This window comes from Onychomys torridus, chromosome 9, assembly GCF_903995425.1.
Source record: "Onychomys torridus chromosome 9, mOncTor1.1, whole genome shotgun sequence".
Lineage (NCBI taxonomy): Eukaryota > Metazoa > Chordata > Mammalia > Rodentia > Cricetidae > Onychomys > Onychomys torridus.
Genome location: NC_050451.1, coordinates 63,404,558 through 63,423,897, shown reverse-complemented (window position 1 = coordinate 63,423,897; position 19,340 = coordinate 63,404,558). Strand labels below are relative to the sequence as shown.

Sequence of the window (19,340 nt, the reverse complement as noted above, 5' to 3'; positions counted from 1 at the left end):
TGCAATGTCTTACAAGATGGAGCTGTTATGTAACTGATGGGAAGGCAGATGCAATGATGGAAACTGGCAAACCGAAACAACAGGAAGAGTCAGTGGTGAAGACAGGAAGTTGAGTCAGAAGGAAGCAGAGGAAAACAACAGGAAGACACCACCTGGGAATACCACGCTTCAGCAGCTGGAGGAAGATTCCCCTAGGAGACAGATACCTAGTCAGGAGGCAGCGTCTTACCACCTCACCAGTTTTGACGTCAGAAATGCCTTGTCATCTTAGCGAATCAGGGACACTTGAAGTTCACCTAGTCAGCTGATAGACAGATACTTTGATGGGCTCCAAGTTCAACTTTTATTTTTGCATTGTTCAGTACACGGACCGATTAATGTCACTTCACTGAATATCTGTGAACTGGGAACCAACCAACCCTGCCCCACTCAAAAAAATAATCCTGGGGAGAAACTTATTCATCTAAACCATGTCATTCTGTTGTAACATCTGTTATCAGTTATAAAGTCTGGTGACTTTATAATCCGACCTTAAAAGGTTTAGCTCTTCTCAAACTCAAGCTAAGCCAGGAAGTTTCTTCATTTTATCTTCTATAGCCTTATTTTGAGATTTGATTGCTGTCTCCTCTGTGTGTGCAGAGGGGCCTGTACTCTTTAGGTAAAAAAGAAAAGGTAACTTGAGAATTTTCTAAGAACAATACAGAGTGATTGAGTTAAGTTTTGTTCTTGTGTTCACTGACATAAACAAAGGCCTCTCTTGGGCATATATTATGTGGGGGTAGCTGGTGGCACTTCTGTGACTGTACTTAAAATAAAAAGATGGACTGCTGTGGCTAAGTAAAGTCACTGCATAATTCCTCGAAGTCAATGTCCGTTTGGGACTGTGAGGCTAAAATGAAGAATGGGGCTTTGGAAAGATGCAGACCAGAGTTGGGATGCAGTAATGACGGCCCCATCTTCCTTCACAGCAGACTCCACCAGAACTCACCAAGCACTAAACTGGGAAGGGAAATTAGGTATTTTCATGTTATGTAACAAATTCATTAAAATAAAAAAAAAACATCTATGTGACAAACTATTCATTTCAATCAAGATCATCATCAGCTCTACTGCCAGGAACTGGGGCCACACAGAAAAGAAAAAAGAAAAACAAGATACAATCAATGCTCTCCTGACCCTGAGGCAAAGCATTAGGCAATCTTCAGGCCCAGCAGTGGAGGAAGCAGCAGACAGGGAAGCCTGGGAAGACCTGTTTCTTTCAAGTGACCCTTGAAAAAGGCCGGAAGACTTACAGAGATGAGCACTAAAGAAACAGAGCGAAAAAGAGTGAAACAGCCTGGAACTTCCTGGTGGCTTGCGGTCTAGTACACCCAGAAGGTGGGTAGGCAAGACTAGGGGGAGGGGAGGGGGAGGGTTCACATAGGAGGAAGTGGCTTGAAATAAGGCTGAGGAAGTGGGCTGAGGCAAATTCGTGAGGGTACAAAAATTCTTAGTAAAACTGTTAATGAATCATCCCGCCGTTACATGAAATCTGTCTGCCAAGGAGTGTCTTACATATTTTTTCTTTTTCTATTTTGAATCCCCCCCTCAAACACCCCCGCCCCCCCCGCCGCCGCCTCTCTCTCTCTCTCTCTCTCTCTCACACACACACACACACATACATACACACACACACACACACAACTGTGTTAGGCTCTCTGATCTGCTTCAATGATGAAAGCTTCTCCATGGGCCAGCATGCCTCCAGGGAGGTAGGCCCCTATCCCCACAGTCAGCCTAGCTCCTGAAACCCAGGCCTCCTCCTGCCCCACCCTGACACTTATGACCTTGGGCCAGCAACTTCTACACCTAAGCCCACTCCTGATAGCTCAAGGCACTTGAGAGGATTCCAAGAAATCATGTGGCTACAGTGAACACTTGAAAGTAACCAGGTTTGCAGCACTCAGCTCCCCAGATCTACACACGCCATATCCAGAAACGCAACCAAGCTCAGATGAAATACTTTCTAAAAAAAATTGGGGTTGCACAGAATGTATACTGACACCTTCCTTGTTATCATCCCCTAGTCCATACAATACAACACCTTCAGCGGTACTTAGGCAGTTCGAAAGTATACCAGACTGAGCGCCTGCAGCTTTGAGAGGCTGTAGAGGTCCTCTTTCTGTTCTGAATTTAAACGCACAAATAGGAATGAAACGTTAGTCACTGGCCACCCTTCTCCAAAAGGTTCTGAGGCAGAAGCAGCAATCAAGTTAAAACACTGGAACTCTTTCCAGCGTTACTGACTGTTGCAAGGTATAACACAGGAAGGATCTACAATTTGAAACAGTCCTACCAGATAGAGATGGCTACTGAAATGGTTCCAGAAGCATCACTGCAAACCACCTCAAACGGTACCTTTGTCAGGGCTGAGGCCCGCCTGGAAGAGCCCTCCTCCATGCTCTGGCTTGAGAAAGAAACTCTGCATTGGTAGCCTGGCAGGTGGATGCTTCAGCAATACAAACTTGGTTGCCATGAACTCTGCCTTATTCATTTTTGCTCTTTCCCAAATGTAAGGGACAATATTGACATTTTTTCATATCTTCATTTATTTAATTCTCACTACTATCTCTGATTAAAATATTTGAAGTACATTTTTTTCCAGTATTTTCTGGGCCTTAAGCCTTCCTTCAGAGAGCCTGTGGTTGGTTGGTTTGTTTTTTTCCTACTTTAAATCTAGCCAGGTAAGCACTACAAGTGAAGAGTCACGGTCAGTGCAACTTCCAGAAATTCATATTTAAGAAAAATGGTGAATTCCATTTAAATTTGCCTACACAGACGGTCTTTTATAAAAGTTAATCTAATAGAAACCAATTGTGAGAAATTCTTTGTACATTTGACATCAAGGTGGGTTGTCAAGCCATCACGTGTTTTGCTAATGAAAAGTTTTGTCTCTGTTCTCATTTTGAAGAGTAGTTTTTGACAGTCAGAAAGCCTGGCCTTCAGCATGTGTGCTGGACAGCTTACATGCATCATGTACCCTAGGTTTGCCTAGTAGTCAGAAGCGAATCAACGCTGATAGATAGATGCCTCAACATTTCAAGGCTCTGTGCTTCACCAGTTTAAGAGAATTTCCTTTGCAGACAGGAGGCCTTTCTCCAGGAGTTACCAGAACATTCATAAGCAGGGCCTTCAGCCTTTGCAAACTATCCAGGCCTCTCTACAAAAGTGGCGCAAGCCACCAACACAAATTGCTTTTATTTTTAGAGACTGGATGAAGGGGAGGAGACCTCTAATTCTATGTAGTTAGAAAACACAGGCATTAAAAACCCCATTGCCAGAAATCACTCACAGAACAAGCCCCACATTTGGGAAACATAGGACCTAAGATGTTAACATATCCACTGAGTAAGGAAGCTTTTTTTTTTTTCTTTTCAGAAAAACAACCACAGGAGCTAAAAATCAAACCACCCCCATTAGTATAATGAGCAGCAAAGTCTAAATGATCAATATGCACTTTCCCGAAAACATTTTCAAGTTGACCAAATCAGAGTAAATAGCCTTCCTGAAATAGAGCAATCAGTGGGCATCAAAACATGGTTTGGCTTTAAAGATGGGGAAGAATAACTCAGTTTTGGGGGGATGGGGGTAGGAGTGGGGGGCTGATAACTGCAGAGAAGTTGGCAAGAATCAAGCCAGAGAACACCCTCCCCACCCCCGGCCACCCTAGGTGGCTGCAGGTCCCGGGTCCTTAGAGGGAGGACAGGGCACATATAGAGGCTCAGGAGGACAGGTGCTCAGTCCCTTCAAGGCAAAATCCACAGTCCCCAGCAGCAGAACCCCAACTGTGTCCCACACACCCGCAACCAGCAAAGGGACAAGAAGCGACTGTACCTTGTGGAGAAACTGTCCTTGGTGGCACTGCTGTGTGATCAGAAACACTAGTCCTTCAGATCTGTAGAGCAGCCCTGTCAAGCCCGGGTGTGTGGTCACAAGGCAGGAAGTAACCACAGAGACAAATCACCAGCCAGGAAAGAAATAGATTTTGTCTTTATAAGGACATTTTACTCAACTTTTTTTTTTTCTGTGTCTCCTCCCCCAAATCACCTGACCACAGGTCACAGTGAAATCCAGAAGCCACCTTCCACTTCCTCTTCTCTAGGAGCATTTTGCTGGTTCCCTGGGTCTCTCAGCAGGCCCTGGGCTACTTAAACCCTTCTGATCACAGATAGGGAGCGAAGGTCAGCTTGCTGGCTGAACTCTTTTGCCTGACTCTAGTTGCTAAAAGCAAAACCCAGGAGCCTACCTACTTTCAGCAGGGGTAAACAAATTATTCATTTCTAATGAAAGATCGGAGGGAAAAGGTGGTATGTACCTGAGACAAACCGAAAGGGATTCCCATGGGAGAGCCTGCCCATCCAAAACCAACCTCCCTCACTCCCCAACCCTATTTAGAACCCACCCTTCCCACTCTCTTAATGATGATCTTATTAGTACAAAGAAAACAAAACTATCTCTGTAAGCATAGGGCCCGTAGAGGAAGGTTACTTACTATCTTATTTACTCATTCTTTTATTTATAGAACACCCATGTGCTAAGGATCTCTTTAACCCAATTAGAGAGTTCAATTATTTAGACGTTTCCTGTAAAGAACACAAGTGCATCATACAGGTAGCTATCACTGACAGGCTAGCTTCATTCCTTCATACAGACCAGATCTGAGTTGCGCTGACTGAATATTGAGAACAATCATCTATACATTTCCTGGAGTCAGTGTGTTTCCATCAGTAACAGAGATGCTGTCATTTAGCCTTGGGGACATCTGCTGCAGCTAGGCTCCCGGGTCAGATGGTGAAGATGCCTGCTCATTCTACAGGTATCTGTGTTTTCCAGGAGCCATGACTGCTGTCAAGGCATAGCATTATTCCACACACTGGGTTGCTCTTTAGACTTCCTTGGCTTTTCTGAATTCCTTAAAAAGTTCTTGGTTTTAACTTCCAAGGCCGAGATAAAGTCTTACAGTTTATCTCTGGCATCAGCCTGGTGAGGCACCTACTCAGAATCCCCGCAGGGCTCCTATTAGGCAAGAGGATCTGCTAAAGAATGGGAAGACATGGAGAAGGCTCAATTTTCTCTAGATGTGGTCCTAAAGAACATTCTAGAAATGGTTCTAGTTCGAACTGACAACTCTCTTTTGATGGCCCAGGCAAAAGTGAGGTGGTGAGTAGGATCCCAATTAATAAGTGGCAGACTGTTCCAAAGAAACACTCGGACATTGTCCATACAGGACCGACAGACCACACAACACAGCAGTGAAATGCTGGTGGCTGCCACTCCTGGGAACAGCCCTCACTAAGGGTCCTGCAGATGGGCTCCCCAGATGGTCTTATTAAGGGGAGTGTGTACAGACAGTGTATGTGCCTGTCTGTGACTACATACTTGTGGTTCCAGAAGGGAGTAAAGGCTGCATGCCTCATGAAAAGGAACCAATCCACATTTTGCTTACCTGGGTGACAGAAAACAGGAACATTCTGTATGTGTTTTTGCCTGATCGCAGGAGACGGGAGGAAATCTATAAACGAAAAAGAGGAAAAACACACTCATGCCTCGGTTCCTCTAGTGTGTGAGTGTCTGCCAGAAGTGGTGACTGAGGCAGATGAAAACACAAACCGTCGCTCTCAGGGAGGAGAAGCCTGGTGCAGAGAAACATTGTAAGTCAATGCTCAAGGTAGGGCGGGGAAAAGCAGCGTGATGTGAAGCAGGCACAGATTTGAGGAGAGCTGACATGAAACGTGCGGAGTTTTAGCTAGATTCTGGTTCTGGTCGCAATGACTTGGATCCCGACTATGCCTACACCAAGGAAGATGAAAGCCACCAAGCAGGCTTTGCTTCTCACCACCCAGCTGACACAGCCCCTCTCCCTCAGCATCGGCTCAGCTCTGATCCTCCTCAGCCACCTGTCACTGCCCCCAGCCACATCCTGGATTTCACCATTCAAGTCCCTCCCTTGTAATCTCCCCACCTGCAACTCTCCTGATAAAAATCTACCCAAGGGAAGCAGTAGCCCAGGCTGTCTCAGATCAGACTTTCCCAGGCAAGCCTTTTTTTTTTTCCCTGCCAGTATTTCAAATTGCTTGTGGTGGTTACACAGGAGGGTAACTTTGGGTTTTGTTGCTTTTAGTTTCTCTGTAGATAGTATTCCCTTCAGCTCTGTGCCCAGATATATCTCCCCCCCAATTCCCCTCCCCCTGCCCCATCCGCTCTGTGTCTCTGCTGCCCTCTCTTCCACTGAGCCCACCTCTGCTTTGCCTTGCCTCTGTGCCTCCTGCTCTCCCTGAATTCATCTGACACCCAGGCCTGCTCTAAAGTCATGACCTCAGTCTCCAAGACCAGATCACCTGCACAGGAGAGTGGCCCAGTAAAAGTTCTGGATCAGGTAACTGGGGTCAAAGGTCAACTTTACTGATGAACTGGTTGTATGACTTAATTTCTTCGGCCCTCAGATCTTCATCTAGAAGATGGGATGAGACCAGTGTCTGTTTTGTGCATCTGTTGATAGGATTAAGTGCACTAAGGTGTAGTGAACCTGGGGAAACTGCCTGTCACAGAGAAAGTGGGGTGAGAGTGCCAACCGCTTTTTAAATATTTATACCAGGCTGTGGACTAGACCTTTCACATATACTATTTGACTTATTCCGCACCCATAACATATGAATTAGATATTACTTTCTTCAGCTTAATAGTATCTTTATTGGCATATGAGTCACATGGCATAACATTTACTCTTTCAAAGTAGTTTTATCATAAGACCAGACCTGTACATACATTATGCAAGAATATTTTTATCACCCCCAAAGAAACCCAGTACCAGTTGTCAGCTATTTCCCACTTAGCCGAACCTCCCACATCTCAGCCTTCCACAATGACCATTTCCATCTCTATGGATTTGCCTGTTCTCAACATATCACGTAAAAGGAACCATGGCTTCTTGTACCCTTTGGATTTGGTTAAGCCAGAGTTTTGTTAGGTGGGTCTTGAACTCTTAATCCTCTTGTCTCAGCCTCCTGAGCACAGCTGAGGTTACAGGTGTGTTCCTTGATGACCAAACAATCTCATATCTTTTTGTGTGTATTTGCTTGGTTTCCTCATTTAGCATGTCTTCAAGGTGCATCCATGTTGTACTATGCGTCACTACTTCATCCCCTTTCACTTTTAATTACATTCTATTTTATTTACTTTGGGGGTTGCCCATGCCATGACACAACAGTGGGGGTCAGAAGGCAACTTTGGGGAGTCAGTACTCCTCCTTCACCATCTGGGCGCCAGGAATGAAAATCAACTTTTTCATTGGCACCAAACACCTTTCCCTCTTGAGCTATCTCACTGGCCCTTCGTTCTTCTTCATAAAAGAATGATGTTCCAAGCTTGAGGCTATAGCACATGTTAAGGCCCATTGGCCAGTTGGTGGCCATTTGGATGGGTCTACTGCTTGGTACTCTGAATGACACTGCTATGAATATTTGTATGTGTATTTTGTGCGGCTATGCTTTTTAACCAAATGAATGTGTGCACATCATTTTAGAAGTTGCATATTACCCCAAGGCTGGTTATAAAGCGCCACTTTTTTTTGCACCTTTAAAAAAATTTTATTATTATTATTTTTATTATTATTAAGAGATTTTCTATTCATTTTACATACCAACCACAGATTCCCCTCTTCTCCCTCCTCCTGCCTCCCAGCCTTTCCCCCCAACCCACCTCCATTCCTACCTCCTCCAAGGCAAGGTCTCCCATGGGGAGTCAGCAGAGTCTGGTACATTCAGTTGAGGCAGGTCCAAGCCCCCCTCCCTGCACCAAGGCTGTAAAGCAACACTCTTGACAATTATCCTTCTGATTTCTCTTCCCTAGAGATAACCATTCTCACCAGACACAGCCCTTTCCTCCACTATTAGCTCCAAACTTTCAGATGCTGTACTTATACTATATCTTGATTACTTAGATTCATGTACATAGACATGAATATATACACATATCTCTACTTCTCTCTACTTCCTATTTGGAAGTGAATTTGATTCTCACCTACATTATCTAAAACAAGTTACAACAATGTTTTCATTAAATCAATATTCAGCTTTTATAATGACTATCAAAATAGTCATAATTGGACTAGGGAGATGGTGCAGTGGGTAAAGTACTTGCCACACAGTGTAATGACTTGATTTCAAGTATATGTCTCAAGGTGGCGAGAGGAGCATTCCAGGAATCATGAGGGCCTGCCTTATGAATTGAGGAATAACAAAAAAGCCTGTGTCAAACAAGGTGGGAAGCAATGAGTAACATCTAAGGTTGTCCTCTGACCACCTACATGCATCCAGAGGCACACATGTGCCCACACTCACACACACAAAGGCACACATAGCTTTATACACACACAGAGACACACACACAAAACAAACAACAGACAAACAAACAAACCATAAAACAAAACACGTTCCTGGGCAATGGCATGCACTATGCTTCTGTATCTTCTTAATTTATTAAGTTCCTACATACTTATGAACACCACATAGAACTCTCTAGCAGAGCTAAAGTAAGTCAAAACAAGCAAACCCAACAAAAACAAAGCATGCATCTCTCCTCTGCGATCTTGGAGAGGGCCCTCTGAAGTCCCCACCCTCCTCCATATGGTCTGTGCCCCTCTGCATGAGAAGGTCATCTGACTTAGCCTCATCCCAGGAAGCTTGCTCTTCTGCTCTCGGCTGGAAATCACATATCTTCCAGTCTCTAAGTCCACTTCCTTGTTTAATTGGGGCACATCCTCTACCAGATTCCTCAGAATACATGGGGCAAAATTTTCTTGAGACATTCAACAACTGAAAACACATATGGCCTACTTACATCCTCAGAAATTCACCCTGGAAAACACTTTTTTTTTTCCCTCTCAAAATTGTGAAGGGCTCTTCAGTGTGTTCCAGATTATAGCATTGCTGTTGAGAAAGCTGATGTCTTTCTGATTTAATAGTCTGTCCTGTGTCATTTCTGATTTTCTTTTTCTGAAATGTCAGGATTTCTCCTTTACACACAATATCCTGAAGTGTTCGTATGGTAGTTCTTGGTGTGGGTCTGTGTGCACCCACTGTGGGAAGTTCTCATGATAGTTCTCAGAGTGGGTCTGTGTGCACCCATTCTATGAGGTTATCATGGTAGTTCTCGGTGTGGGTCTGTGTGCACCCACTGTGGGAAGTTCTCATGATAGTTCTCGGTGTGGGTCTGTGTGCACCCACTGTGAGAGGTTCTCATGATAGTTAGTGTGGGTCTGTGTGCACCCACTGTGAGAGGTTCTTCCAATCCCCTTCCATCTGGAACTCCAAGTCTTTCTCTGACTTGATTCTCTTCCTTTCCTCCTCTCTTCCCGCCCCTAGCCATCTTTTCCAGGTTCGCTTCCCTGGCATTGCACTTAGTGCATGCATCTTGGGGTGGTTTTCTCACATCCCACTCCCCACTCCTACTCTCTGCCTCTGGGTCCTCGGGTCCTCCTGTCAGAATCTGCCGACCCCCCAGTTCCTACTGAGTGTGCTATTTCTGCTCGTGTTGCTTGCATTTCTGTCCCGGTCCATTCTGTGAGGTCACCATGAAGTTCTACAGACTGTAGAATTTAGAAGAACAAGCCGGGCGGTGGTGGCGCACGCCTTTAATCCCAGCACTCGGGAGGCAGAGCCAGGCGGATCTCTGTGAGTTCGAGGCCAGCCTGGTCTACCGAGTGAGTTCCAGGAAAGGCACAAAGGTACACAGAGAAACCCTGTCTCGAAAAACCAAAAAAAAAAAAAAAAAGTAATTTAGAAGAACAGAAACATATTTGCTCCCAGTTTGGAGAGCTGGAGTCCAGTCGAAGGTGTGGTTTGGCAGGGTCTTCTTACTACGCCCTCACATGGAGGAAGGTGAAGGGTAACAGCAAAAGGAGCTGAACCCCCCTTTTATAATGGCACTAGCCCCACCTGGACCAGGCTTTCTCTTGGGGGTCACCAACCAGCTCCCAGATCATGACACAGAGACTTATTAGTTGGGAAAGCTCAGGCCTAGCTTAGGCATGCTTCTGGCTAGCTTCTTTGACTTAGATTAACCTGTTTCTCGTTATCTACCTTTTGCCTCAGGGCTCATTACCTTTCTTCTGCCTTACTTCCCCTGCTTCTCCTGTCTGCTGGCTGGTGTCTGCCTGGCTTTTAGCCCTGGACACGTCTCTCATTCTCTCCTCCTTCTCCCATTCTTCCCTTCTTGTCTCTGAGCCTAGATTTCTCCTCCTATTTAGTTTCTCTGCCTGCCAGTCCACCCTTTCTCCTGCCTAGCTATTGGCTGTTCAGCTTTTTATTAGACCAATCAGGTGCCTTAGGCAGGCAAGGTGAAACAAATGCAACACATCTTTTCATAATTAAACAAATGCAGAAAAACAACACACCTCTATGTAGTTAAGGTAATATTCTACAGCATAAACAAACGTAACACATCGTTGTCTAGTTAAAATAATATTCCACAACACCCACCCATAGGGGCAAAGCCCTCATGATTATAACTTCTTTAAAGCCTCACCTCCTTGTGCTGTCTCAATGGCAGGCAAACTGTCACAGGAACCTATGAGGGGACAAATATTCAACCCACAGCAACAGCTAAGAGCTTTTTTTCTCTCCCTGCCCCCAGGATTCTTGTGTTATAGCAAAATGGAACACAGGATGGGTGGGGAACGTGTCTCTGCCCCATATGTAAACTACAAAGCTTCCTGTGTTTAGGCTCCATTTTGCTTCCCTGCCTTCAGGAGGATCCTGTAGCCCAGAGTCCTGAGTTCTGCTGAGTGCCCATGGTGTGAAGGCGTGATATGTATTTTCTCACATCACAGACTTGGAGTTCAGCTAAAGCACTTCCCACAGTGTGTGTGTGTGTGTCTCATGGCTTCTAACCTTGCGCTGGACTCTAGTGTTTTGTTGTCTTTTGCTGACGGTCTTCAACAAGATATAGAGTTCTAGGAGGCTGATGGTTGAGTTGCGTTTATTAGCTTCTGAATGGGGCACCCGGCATTTCATAGGTATCTGTCTAAAAACTCATCCAGAAGGCTAAGCTGGGCTTCAAGGATGGGACTGAAATCACAGGAACACACACGAGGAAGACTACTGCTGGGAAGAAGCAAGGTACACAGTGAACCTGACCGAAGCTGAGTCCTGTGACCAGCAAGAGTGCAGATCGTGGTGGGGGAGGGAGTGTGTGTGTGTGTGTGTGTGTGTGTGTGTGTGTGTGTGTATGTGAAGGAGACAGGCAGATCTTCAATATGGGTTACAGATCTTAAATTTACCCTGAGTCTTAGGGTTTTCCAGAGGGGCAGACTAGGATATATATGGTGTGTGTGTGTGTGTGTGTGTGTGTGTGTGTGTGTGTGTGTGTGTATAATTATTATGTGGATGTATATATACTTCCAAAAGAGATTTTTAAGACTTGATTTGTGTGATTACAAGTGCTGACATATATCAAGACCTTCAGGAAGGTCCCTGATACAGATCTAGTGTGAACTCTAGTAGGCTTGGGATCCAGGAAAAACCAGGCTTTCAATTTAGGTGCAAAGGGAAAAAGAAGTCAGTGTCCCAGTTCAAGGCAACCAGCCAGGGGAAGTGTCTCTTCTACAGACAGTATCTCATGTGAGCAATTCACATCGTCTTGAGGGGGCAGTGGGGACAGCCTGCCTTGCCCTGCATCCAGAACTGTGGTGACTTAGATGAAGGCCATCACTATTAGAGAGGGCCACCTGCTGTATGGTCAAAACTTCCAATCAAAATTCACCCGAAGGCACTGTCACCAAGCCCTAGGCTAGTGTTTGACTGAGTACCTTGGCATGCTACGGGCTGGCCAACTTAACCATAATATTAATTATCACCCTCTCCAAGCAATGGAGAGCTGTTTTAAGGTTTGCATTAGTTTCGCAAGGCTGTGATAACAATGACCACAAACTAAATGAGCGAAAGCAACAGAAACATATTATCTCTAAGTTCTAGAAGCTAGAAGTTTAAAATGAAAGGTGCTGGCACACCGGCTCCTTCTGAAAGTTGTGTATCATCTTGCTCCATGTCTGTCTTAGTTCTTGATGGCTTCCAGACATCCTTTGTCATCCTTGCTTATAACGACATCACTCTGATTTTTGCCTGAACTTACATTTCTGTGCCCACATTTCCCCTTTTTAAAGGAAGACAGCAATATTGGATTACGTGCCACCCTAATGATCTCATCTTGATCATCCCCAAACACCCTATTTCCAAATAAGGTTGCACTTGTAAGCACTTGGGTACAGGACCTCAACATCTTCACAGGGATACAATTCACTAAGGAGGCATCAATGAGAACATGTCTGTGTTTTAGAAAAACCACAAGGGCTGGAGCAGGGGAGAATAAAGATGAAACCACCTGGGGGGAGAGAGGTGGCCCTCAGCGGGGCTCAAGGTGATGATAGAAGCCATGGGACAGAGAGATATGTAGCCCTTAGGGAGAGAAAATGACTGAGCACCTATAATGGAAGGAGGAGACAGGAAGTAATAAAAGAAGGCGTGAGGAGTGACCCTGTTTGTGGATGGGGAGCTGGGTGGTAGACAGCTGCACCACTCAATGAGGCCAGGAACACAGGGGGAGCAGTGGAGGTGATTGTAAGCTTGGTAAAAGGCTGCCTTAGTCATCAGTTTCCACAGTCTTCATTGGCTCCTTTCATTCTGAAACTAGACTCCCCTCAGCGGAGCTTGACATCCTCGCCTTTTTCCAGCATTCCACACTCCTAACCATGTAGAGTCTTCTCACATGCTCTTCTCTATGAACAAGTACTGATGGTGAAATTAAAAATGTGTGGCTGTATGTTGAAGCCTCCAAACATCCCAAGTGTCTAACAGTGAACTCATCACTTCTCTGTGTGGCCCACGGTACTCTTCAAGTCCTCCATTTCCTCCCATTGCCCTACATTTCCCATACAGTCTTTCCCAACTCAATACCACATTAGGATGAGCTTCTTGATTTTTCTACCTCGAATTTCTCCTATGCTCAATCCCACTTACACATCACTACCGTATTACCATCCAGAAAGCTACACTCTCCTCCCATTACTCTTGCTCACTATGTACCTGAAATCGCTCATCACCACCAGAATAATTTCCGAATTCTACCCCATTCACTTTCCTAATCTCATACAAACAACACGATCCCTCTGATCTGTCGTTAATCTTCTGATATACCTAACATAGTTCCCTTTTGCCAATTGAGACTCCATTCCCCTGACCCCTACTACTTCCTTTCCAATTGTGTCCTAGAACAATAAGTTCTCTCCCCCCCCCCCCGAAACAGTGTAGTTTTGGTGCCTTTCCTGGAACTCACTCGGTACCCCAGGCTGGCCTGGAACTCATAGAGATCCGCCTGGTTCTGCCTCCCGAGTGCTGGGATTAAAGGCGTGCGCCACCACCGCCCAGCTAGAACACTAAGTTCTTACATGCCTTCGAACCCTTCATTCTGACCCTGACTGAAATGCCCTCACTCATCACCAACTCTGTCTTTCCTTTCCTCTTAGACCCTAGAGCACTTGTCTATGAGCCGTTGTTGATGTTTCTAGCACTTTGCCTTTCTTTGTCAATAATCTGTATGGTTACATGCCTATGTGTGTTTGAATGCCTTTATCTGTGGGGAGTGGATAAAGTCCAGAGTGAATGTGTATTGTTGGCAGGAACGTGGCCATGTCAATGACCCCAATGCTTCAGACTCATGGGAATGACAAGGGCTATCCCAGGTCAGGCTATGGGAACGACAAGGCCTTCCCCTGGTCCAAGTATGGATGTTGATGAATGACTGACCTTTGCCTAAAGCCAGTATGTGCACAAACAGCAACCACATCTTCCTTCTCCTATATATTCCCCTGTCTACTTTCATATCATATACAATATATATGCATTTATATATTTATATATAGGAGAGAAAGAATGCACTATTTGTCTTTTAAAATTTGGCTTATATTACTTAATATAATAATATCCATTTTCATCCATTTTCCTAAAAATACCAGAATTTATTTCTTCTAATGACTGCAGCCTGAGACTCTTCCCCCCTACAAAGACATTTTGCCAAGACTAGCTAACATGCTTCCTCTTTTGTGCTGTGTTTCTGGGCTGCTACTGGTGTGTCTCCACTTGAGCACGTAGCCCATCCGATCCCAGCTTTTTCTACTGATGTCTGTCATTTTCTCTTTCCCCATCACCCCAGTCAGGCCAAGTCCCAAACTGGTCAGATTGTGGCATTGATCTAATCATCAGGCTCTTACCTCAAACAAACTGTGTTCCAGCGACTCCAAAAACAGAACTTAAAGACTCATTCATGAATTCAAAGGTAAACTGAAGTTACCACAAACACCAAAATGTTAATACCTCATGCTAAACACCATGGTAGAGGTATATGCAGAGCACTAAAAAAAAAAAAAAAAAAAAAAGGCGGAAGCAGGGGGCCAAGCAGTACGGCATCTTAGAAGATAGTCAACTGAACCCTCACCAAGCTGTTAGCATGACTATTACAAAAATACCAAAAGATGATGAGTGCTGGGGAGGATGTGGAGAAAGGGGAACACTTGCACACTGTTGGTGGGAACATAAATTAGTTTGGCCGTTGTGGGAAGCAGTATAAAGGTTCCTTTAAAAACAGATCTACCATATGACCCATTTTTTGGGGGGTAGATGTCCAAAAGAATCAAAACTGGAGTTTGGGGGTGAGATCTGCACTTCCATGCACATTAAAACACGATTGACAAGAACCAGGCTGTATTCTCAACCTAAGTGTTCATCAACAGACGAACAAATTAAGAAATTGTGTGTATACACACACACCAGAATACTATGCATCCTTCAAAAGAATGGAAATGTGTCACTTGAAACAACATGGATCAATATGGATGATATTATGTTAAGTGAAATAAGCCAACCATGCACAGAAAGACACATGCATGGTGGTGCCTGTCACTCATATACAGAATCTTAAAAAAGTTGAGCTTACAGAAGCAAACAGCAATCAGGAACTGTGGATGGGGGACCATAGGGGAGATGCTAGTCAAATGATATTAAATTTAGAAGGAGGAATAAATTCTAGAGGTCTGTTGTAGTGTGTGGTAACTATACTTAATGTACCATGTACTTGAAAATAAATGCCTTTTTACCACAAAAAGTGGTAAGTCTGTGAGATGAGGTATATACACCATTTGTCAGTTGTGTGTGTGTGTGTGTGTGTGTGTGTGTGTGTGTGTGTCTGTGTTTAGAGATTAGAGGTTAAATTCAGTGTCATCTCCCTTTACTTTCTGACTTATTTGTGGGGAACAAGGCAGGTCACTGAACGTGGAACTTGTCCAATAGGCCAGACTGTTCTAGAATCTTACTTCCATATACCCGGGTTTGGGGTTTCAGGCGCATATGTACCACCACACCTGGCTTTTTCAACATGAGCTCTGAGCCAGGGAGGGGAGTTGAATTTGGGTCTTTGTGACTGTGCAGCAATCTGACTAGCCAGACTAGCCGAACTAGTGAGAGACCCTGCCTTGGTATGCACAGTAGAGAGAGATTGAGGAAGATATTCAATGTCAACCTCTGGTCTCCACAAGCATCCCAGACATGCACATACATATGCATGCATGCATGCCCCCACACATTTTAATAAGGGAACAGAAGCTGGGCATGGTGGCGCATGCCTTTAATCCCAGCACCTGGGAGGCAGAGGCAGGTGGATTTTTGTGAGTGCAAGACCAGCTTGGTCTATAGAACTAGGTTCCAGGCCAGAGCTACATATAGAGAGATTCTGTCTCAAAATAAAATGAAATAATAAATTAAAAAATAAAGAGAACAGACGAGTAGGATGGTATGTGGCTGTGCTTGAGACATGTTTGGGTGCTGACCAGAAGATGAGAGGACAGAGAGTGGACGTCATTTCATACAGACGGGCCAGCAGACACGAACACAGCTGCAGACATCTCCCAACTGAAACTCGGCTTCTGGAGCGCAGGAACTGCACCCTCCCCCCAGCACCTCATGTGCATTTCACATAGACAAATTCAATCCCTATTTTGATTAGTTGAGAAGGCAAATTGATTCTATAAACAACATGACATTCACAAGCTAAACCAAAGAGCTAACCTAATTAGATGTTTTAAATATCAATCTAAAATTCTCTCTTGAAGTGTGATAGGCCTTTTAGAGAATTTATATCGGCAGTTAACACATAAAGGTTAACTTTACATCCTTCTGATGCTAATTTTACCATCCTTAACTGATAAGGGATGGTAATAAAAGCTAATTATAGTTGTTATTGTCAGGTAGATCGTGGAAGGGAAAGGACTAGTCGCAGCTGCAAATTGGATTTTCATAAAATGTCAAATCCATAAAAGTGTTATCTCTACAGTATTCCTAAGTATTCAAAAATTAAATTCAGCACACGATGCAGATTGCAGCTATTTCAAAAGCCAACAGTTCACATACCTGTGACTTATAATAAGTCCCAAGACACTCACTGACATTTTCTGACCCATTGTCACTGACAGAGGCATGGCAACAGATGCAGCTGAACTCAATGCATGCTACCCTCCTGCAGGTCCCACCCTGAGAATGCAAGACCTCCTCCTCTTTTCGTAAGTAGATCTGATCCTGGTGAGGTGTTTGGGACTCTCCCAACCACCGGCCAAGCATTTAAAGGTTCGAAAATAAACCTACCGAAAATCAAAGTGTGACTCAAATATTTTAGTGCAAGAGTAAACATGTGTAGTCATGCTCATTTTTTTTTAAAGCAATATAAACCTAGAAAGTAAGTAAATAGAAATTAAATGAGCTGGTAAAAGTATGTAGAAACATAGGCCAAGATCTGGAGTCAGAAGATCGTAAGAGACCAACACTGATTCTAGAGTGCACTAGACCTGGGCAAGGCAATGTCCTTTTGTAATTAAACTTACAAGCATTTTGGAGAGAGAGAGAGAGAAAAAAAAAACAAAAAACAAAACCACCTCTAATTACAGGGTTACTTGTTAGAATAAAAATCGGTTAACATGCTTTACACTCCGCCCTCATTTCTGTTCAATTTTGGCTACATAGGGGTTTTGTAGACTGTGATTTACATTAAAACCTCACTGTTTGGTGCCATCATCAAGCTCATCCAGTCTTTTCTTCTTATGACATAAGTGGGGATAGGGGGGCAGCTGAGTCAGGCAAGTGCTCACCCTGCAAACCCAAGGACCTGAGTTCAATCCCCAAACCCCACAAAAACAAAAGGCATACTGGTATGTGCTTGCAATCCCAGCAGTGGGGCAGGGAGGCAAGTGGATGAGCTTGCTGGCTGGCCAGCCAGACTAGTGAGTGAGCTTCCTGCAAGGGAGAGAGAATGTGTCTCAAAAAAAAAAAAAAAGAAAGAAAGAAAAAAAGAAAAGAAAAGAAAAAGAAAAAGTAGATGATGACCTGAGGGATGGCACCTGAAGTTGTCCTCTGGCCTCCACAGGCATGTCTGAGTGTGTGCACATGCACACACACCACACACTCTTGAATCTCAAGTAGGATTTATTTTGCATCTATTAGATGCCCACAATGGTTACCTTAACAGATAACATTTATTAGTCTCCATATTTTTTCTTTAAAGGTAAGGAAACTGAGTCTCAGATGGGAAAAAAAACAAAAAAACAACTTCTTTGCCTTTCCTGGTTCCCTGCAGCTGTACTTTGGGAACATCTCTGGTCATGTTCTCCATTCTTTAAATAGAGATATGAATCAGCCATGATTCCCCCCACATACTAGGTCAAAGGATATCAGTGCAGCTTCAAGCTGGTTCATATGACACCATTTCCTTATTTCAGTCAGTCTCCTGCTTATTCAGTAAGCAAGTGGTTACTGTGTATAATGAAGTACTTTAAAAACATACAAAGCAGGCAGGTAAGAAGGACCAGACCATGGGGGTACCGGGGAGATGGCTTGGTGGGGAAGAGCTCTTGAGGCTCTTACAGAGGACCTGTGTTTGGCTCCCAACACTGTGGCTCACAACTGCCTATCATTCAGATCCAGGGGATGCAATACCCTATTCTGACCTCCATGGACACCAAGCACACATATGTACATACATCCATGTAGGCAAAACACCCATACAGATGATTTTCAAGAAATCTGAAATAAAATCTGAAAAGGGGAAGAAGCACTGGGAATTGAAGTAGAAAGGGAAACGAAACTGACCACTTTAAATTTGCCTAATGGCAAGCCAGGAGATGGAGCAGAAGTAGCCGGAAACAAAAGGGTTGGAAATTTATGGCTAAGGATAAGATGTCTGGCATCAACAGCAGGGCCGGCTGGGTCGTAGCAATGGGCACAGGAACAAGAGGCAGACAGAGGGACCCATGAAGACTGTCTACTGCAGATAAAGGAGGAGGGTGAGGCTGAGGTAAGACTGAGGCCCATCATCTAAGGAATTCAGGAAATGTGGATCTTCTGGGTTGGACTGAGGCATTGAAGCAAGATAAAGATGATGTCTACTAGACCACAAGAGGTTAGTTAAAGGTAAACCGAAGATTTAGGAAATCGGGCCCATGGGCCATGCCAAGTGTCTGACCAGATCACAGAGCCAGGTCAGAGCTGAAAATACATATCTGATGTTCATCTACAGACAAGGGATTAAAACTCGACGGTGTGAACTCTCTAGGAGCACGTACTTAGGAGCAAACGAGCAGAAGCTTACAGATCAGCCTCTAAAACCAAGATGAACCGGGAGAGAGCTGAGGCACCCACCCGGTCAGGCTAGAGATGCGCTGAGACACGGGGATACATTGTAGCTACAAAGAATGGTGTTCTATTCTTGCTTCTCTGTGCTCAGTGAAGATAAGAATCAAGAACGACAGAGGCATGCGCACTTTAGATTTTGTTCATTTCGAGAAGCACTATGTTCAGGGGAAGAAAACTGTGGCTAAAAGTGAAGTCTCATAAGTCAAACTGAGATGAAAAACTGGGAGAGGGATCCATTTTCTTCAATGGTATCATTACTGGTAAGTTGCCTGTGCTCCTGGGGATAAAGGGAATAAGCCCACACCCATGTTCATCCAATTAGCCCTTACTAGGCTCAGTGGCTTGCTCTTTCTCCCTCTCCCTCTCCCTCTCCCTCTCCCTCTCCCTCTCCCTCTCCCTCTCTCTCTCTCTCTGTCTCTCTCTCACACACACATACACACACACACACACACACACACACACACACACAAACACGGATTTCATCTACATATATCAGTTCTGTTCCCCTAGAGAGCCCTGACTAATACAGTTAACCAAAGGCAATCTCCAGATTGAATGCAATCTCCATCAAAACTC

General features: G+C 44.5%; 1 protein-coding gene across 3 annotated transcripts in view; it reads right to left on the bottom strand.

Annotated features, from left to right (window-relative positions):
* Lcp1 (lymphocyte cytosolic protein 1) overlaps positions 1–19,340 on the bottom strand; it is a 98,571-nt gene that overhangs the window by 51,466 nt on the left and 27,765 nt on the right. For 2 of the 3 annotated variants that reach the window (XM_036199961.1, XM_036199962.1), the window contains exons 2-3: positions 5,486–5,551; positions 3,874–3,947 (exon numbers count right to left, since the gene is read on the bottom strand). The exons of the other annotated variant lie outside the window; for it this stretch is intronic. The gene's annotated coding sequence lies outside the window, so the exon portion shown is untranslated. The remainder of the gene's footprint in view (positions 1–3,873; positions 3,948–5,485; positions 5,552–19,340) is intronic. 3 annotated transcript variants of the gene reach the window in all.